The following is a 6,000-nucleotide window of genomic DNA, read 5'->3' as shown; positions in this document are numbered from 1 at the left end:
AGTGTTAACATGTGCTGCAGGGGTATATTAGGCATAGTGCACAGTGTTTTGTTGTTGTGGTCTAGGGTTTGTGCTAAGGTGAGTTATTATGGGACCAGCAGTTTGACTCCTACATTCTCTAGCAAAGTGACCTAGCCTACTACACTTGTAACACTTGATTTTCGATTTATCCAACCCCACCCTCAAATTTCCATGAAGTCCTGGAAATTTTCTCCCTGTTCTTTTGTAGAACTTGCTTGTTCTTACACTAAGCAAGGCCAACTGATGCAAGATGTCCATCTCTTCTAAGTCAGTGGGATCAAAATGTTGCAGATCATTCAGCTCAAAACACAAATTATCTGACATCTGGTTTTCAGTATTTGCTGTGAAAGCATAGTTTGTAGAGTGAGAATCAGAGTTGGCAAAGTTACCCCCAGACGTTATGTCAATAAAGTGATCATAACTCTGATCCTTACTGCTACTGCCAGATTCGTCCTGACCAAACAGAGCTGTGCTGCCGAATGAATAGTCATCAGCGACTTTACCAGACTCTTGCAACCTCCTTTTTTGGTTCAACTCCCTTTCATAGGTCAGGAGTCTACCATGGAGTTGGGTCAGGGTCAGATCTTTGAATTCAGCTGAATTCCTGGTGACAAAAGCAATTGTGTCCCATTTTTCTGGCAATGATCTAAGGAACCTTCTATTTTGGGTTTCATTTGGAAATGTAACCTTAACAAGCCTTAGTTCACTGATGAGACAACTGAAACGTTCAAATTGTTGGGTTAGTGATTCCCCTTTGATGTGACAAAACGTTTCATACTACTGATTCAGAATTTCCCTATTGTTTTCGATAACCTCCTCAGTTCCTCTGAACTGTTCCTTCAATGCATCCCACAATTCTTTTGCACTGTTACAATGTAACAGTCCAGCATAGATTTCGTTGGGGAGTGCAGAGGCTATGATGCTAAACGCATTGGCATCCAGTTCAAACTTCTGAAAATCCAATTCAGTGTAATTTTCAGTTGGTTTAGGAACGGATTTTTTAGCGTCCTCTGCGCTTGGCACCATAGGAACATGAGGACCGAAAACGAAAAACCTCCAACATCCAGTGTTTTGTTGAGCGAGGATGTGACTCATCCTTTGCTCCCAGATGTTGTACTCATTTCTCTTCAGCATAGGTGGTTTAAACAAAGAGCCAATGTTATTTTTATCATCTTGTGATTGCGACATCTTTCCGGTTGTTTTACAGGCACTGATTAATCAACTTTATAGGTGATTAAACCTTACTCTGTTTTCAACACAACGAACAAACGATCAGTATCAACAATTTCGAGCTGAACTATTTACGTCAAAATGATTGTTAGATCAAGTTTGACTGTCCAAGCTCTGATACCAATGGTTAGGATCTGAGTTTGGATTGATTGTGATTTGTGTTTGAATTTAAATGAACAAATGAAAGACTAGTGCAGCGGAATTTAATGGAAGCAAACTTTTCACAATCAAACAGAAGAAATGCTATCAATCATACATTTTCAAACACTGAATCAAAGGATTAAATTTATTTTTAAACTCTAATTACAATGTGTGTATGATATGCAAACTCCCCCTCAGCCTGAGCTCAGTGTTTGTTCGTGCAGAAAGAAGGTGGTAAATGAACTGAACAGAACAGTACAGTACAGAGTACTGTTCTATTTATAGGCACTTGCAAACCACTGAGCATCAAACCTGACGTCACCATGAAAGTGACATCTAACCTCCTAACAAACTCTAACATCTGATCTATACAAACACTGCTATGCTAACTACTGATATTACATTTTAATACATAAAATAGACACAAACTGCTGCTGCTTCCTTCCACTACTGTGAACCCAGCAGTACTTGTCATGATCAGCAGTGCTTGAACCAAGGCGGTAGATTGAGCAGCAGAGCTTTAGTTCTTTTATCAGACTTTGTCTTGGTCAGCAGTTGTAGGTCAGCATATTGCATGATCAGCAGATAGGAGGTCAGCAGATGTTGAAACCACTTTCAAGGGGAGAGACTCGCAACCAAACATCTGCTTATTCTGAATCTACTGCTGTGATCCAGTTTTGGCTTTTATTATCTGTTCCTTTGGTAGGGTTCAATCCCAACAATAGAACAGTAGAACACAGCAGTACACATGTGTACTACGGAGCTAAGACAACAATGTTGCGGGTCACATGTGTACTATACCATGTATTATACACATATGTACTATCGTGTTGGAATGTATAGAACTCAACAGTACACATGTGTACTACGGAGCTAAGAGTTATACACAATAAAAAAGATGATTGAAAACTCCAGTTCAACCAAAAAAAAGACTAAAACTATAATTCGAATCTTGCTACTATGACCAAAAACAATGACAATATTAAAATAAGTTAAGATTATCCTAACATATTTAAAATAAGTAATTGTTTTGTAGATGTCAAAAATTTTGGTAACTGATGATGATTTAAATATGTTAGGATTTTGAAATCAATAAGGCAATAATTTAAATTCAATATTTATATAAAGTTACAATCTTACCCTTATTAAATGTATATGGAATCAATGGTTCAGATCAGTTCACGCGGTTCACTCTTGGAAATTTGTTCACGTTTGAACCCAATCCTATATATATATATATATAGGGTCGGGATTTAGAGAAAACGGTAGAAAGTGTGAGAACGTTGAGAACGCTTATGGATCGTCCGATTAAAACAATCTATGGACTAGATTGGCGCGGTGGCGTTTTCGTAAATAACATCAATTTTATTACGTGGACGCGCCTCATTAAGGGTAAAAACGTCTTTACACCTCTATACCAAAACGTCGTAATGATGAATAAAACGCCATTACGGACCAAAACACATCGCTATATAAACAAAAATATCCCAGACATAAAAACACACACCCCAGAACCTGAAACGCCATATTTTCTACTATATACCATTCATCTTACAAACGTCAAAATCCCCAAAACATCAAACACAACTAATCAAAAAACGCTATATTTTTTACTATATACCATTCATCTTAGAAAACGCCAAAACACTCAAATATCAAAGATTCCAAAAAAACGACGGTTCTTTCAGATACACTATTTCCTCAGTAAAACGCCAAAAATGCCAAATATCGTTTCGTATATATTCAGATATTGTTCTACGCCAAAATTTCGGATAATGCATTCTTCACTGAGGTGCTATGACTCAAATAACATTTAGCTACATGAGATGGACAAATCATAAACAAAAAAATGTTGGGGTCAGACTTATGTCATTTTTTGTTTTTTGTTCTTGATGAATATTTGAATGGCATGAAAAGACGAATGTCACTAATGAGTTGTTAGAAGATACATATTCAAACAAAAAACTCATGTCATTTTGTCTTTCCAAATGACCACAAAAACACAAGCATGACTAAGCCAAATCAACAGCGAACATGATTCAAAGAAGAAAGAGACTGATGACAGTGAAGATTTGGAAGATGAATTGTTTTTATTTTTATTTTTTTAAATTTCTTTTTTCTGTTGTTTGCTATGTATTTTTCAACTTAGAATAAAAAAATACATTATATTAATAAAACACCAAACAGTCATAATGCATATGAAACGCCATAAATGGAGTAAAAACGCCAAAAACTCCCAAACTATAATGAAAGAAATTTGCAGAAGTATTACTTAATAAAAGCTAAAAATGGAAAAAAAATCAATAACTATTTAAACCCATTCAAAAACGCCAAACTTGGGAGATGGAAAGTCTATAACCCTAAAAACTCATAAAAGCTGGAAAAAAACAGTAAAAATACACAGTAACTGAAAAGACGGCTACTTTATTAATATCATATATTATAAATAAAATCCCGCCTAAACTACGTGCCAAAAACATCCTATAAGAGAGACGTCTCTGCGCAATCAACTGATCACAATCCCAGAAACAAAACGCCATATTTCCTAGAAACCATTCACTTTAAAAACGCCATAAATAATAGTTAAAAAAAGCCACATATGCAGAACCTCGATTCTGCTATATTGAGTATTGATCTGAATGAAGTTTCACTGAATGGATTCTTCTCTGAGTTGGGTATCGCTATAATCTTTTGCTGAATAAGATGGACAAATATTCAAGATAAAGAGACTGATGACACTGATATGACATCATGTCACTTTGTTCTTGATGGATATATTGATGGCATGAAGGGATCAATACGTTGAGCAGGCGCTGGTCTTCAACATGTCATCAAACAAGTATATATCCACCCATCATAAAGGATGCCACAAAAAATAAGCATCTTCTAAAGACGGCCGTTATGTAGGAAAATAAGGATCTACATAAGGTATTCAAAAATAGGTTCAAAATGCCAAAAATGTTAAAGTAGAAGAGGCTGATGACAGTGAAGATTTGGATGAGAAATTAGATTATAATTTTTTTTTCATTTTCTATTGTTTGTTATCTAATTCTCTGTTGTTTATCATCTAATTCTCTACTATTTTAAAAAAAATTGAGTATACAACGCCAAAAACACAAACACCAAAACGCCTGATAATGTGAAAAACTATGAGAACGAATGCTAGCAAAGCACGATGTTGCTATATAAAACGCCAAAAAAACGCAAACAAAGTATTACTGGAAAAATCAACACTAATTGACAGATGAAAATTGAAAGAAACTGTAAAATAAAGAGACGGTATCATTATTGCCAAACATTATAGTTATATTAATGCCACTACATGGAAAATTGAAATTTATTTATCTTTTCAAAACGCCATAATTGCCTGTCACATTATAGACCTGTATCCTACATGGCAAAATAGATATAATAAAATCAAGAAAATTACTGATGTTTTTACATTAAAGGCCTGCATCCTGATATAAAAAAAAATAAAAACGCCAAAACAATACTTAAAACGCCAAAATATTTACTATAATTCTGATCTAAAAACAATAAAAACGTCGCGTATTTATTAAACGCCAAAAAAAGGAAAGATGAATTGACACGCGTTTAATAAAAGAAATATGAAAGGACAAAAAAGGCCCTCCGCCCTTCTCTAAGCGGCGTGACACGTGTTGGGTCAGGAAACGTTCTCACCGTTCTCACACTTTTGAGCGTTTTCTCCTGATCCCGTTTCTCTCTCTCTCTCTCTCTCTCTCTCTCTATATATATATATATATATATATATATATATATATATATATATATATATATATATATATATATATATATATATATATATATATATATATAAGCTTCGGTTCAATTAAGAACTACCACGAGTTGTGAGAACCATCAGAACGTCTACTTTACGCGTGAGTTGGGTCACAATCTTTTGCACAAACGTAGAAGAGAATATTATAAATACATCTGTAAAAGACAAAAATAAATTTGTCAAGTCGATTGTTTTGGCTTATGTAAATTTTGTTACGGCGATAAATTTTTTTACAACTCATGTAAATTTGAGCATGCGTCATTTTTAATTTCTTTAACTGAAATAATTGAGTTTTTTAAGAATTTTGTGAAAAAATTTTTTATTTTAGAAAAAATCTTAGAATAAAAAAAACTTTTTTATTCACAAGTCAAGGTGGTTTATAATATACATATATATATATAGGATAAGGATCATGTGAGAAGTGATAGGCTAGTTGAGAAACTTGAGAGGACCACACATTTTTCTAAGCCTTTCGTAATATACACATATGTATAGTTTAAAATTGACTATATACATATGTGTATAACTCAATATACATATATGTATATAGTCAATTTTAAACTATACATATGTGTATATTACGAAAGGCTTAGAAAAATGTGTGGTTCAGAATGCTTCTCAAGTTTCTCATATAGGGTGGACTTCTCTTAGGATCCCTACCCTATATATATATATGTAGGAAAATAGCAAGATTAGCCAAGAATTGGTCAAAGTTTTGGAACTAGCCAACGGAAACATCTCGTTGAGCCATTACTATATTGTTGAAACGTCTTGACGATGGATCAATCATTGGCTGCCACGTGTCCGAC

The sequence above is a fragment of the Helianthus annuus genome, chromosome 17, assembly GCF_002127325.2.
Source record: "Helianthus annuus cultivar XRQ/B chromosome 17, HanXRQr2.0-SUNRISE, whole genome shotgun sequence".
NCBI classification, from domain to species: domain Eukaryota; kingdom Viridiplantae; phylum Streptophyta; class Magnoliopsida; order Asterales; family Asteraceae; genus Helianthus; species Helianthus annuus.
The sequence above is the reverse complement of the archived record's forward strand: the minus strand, read 5'-3'. Positions refer to the sequence as shown.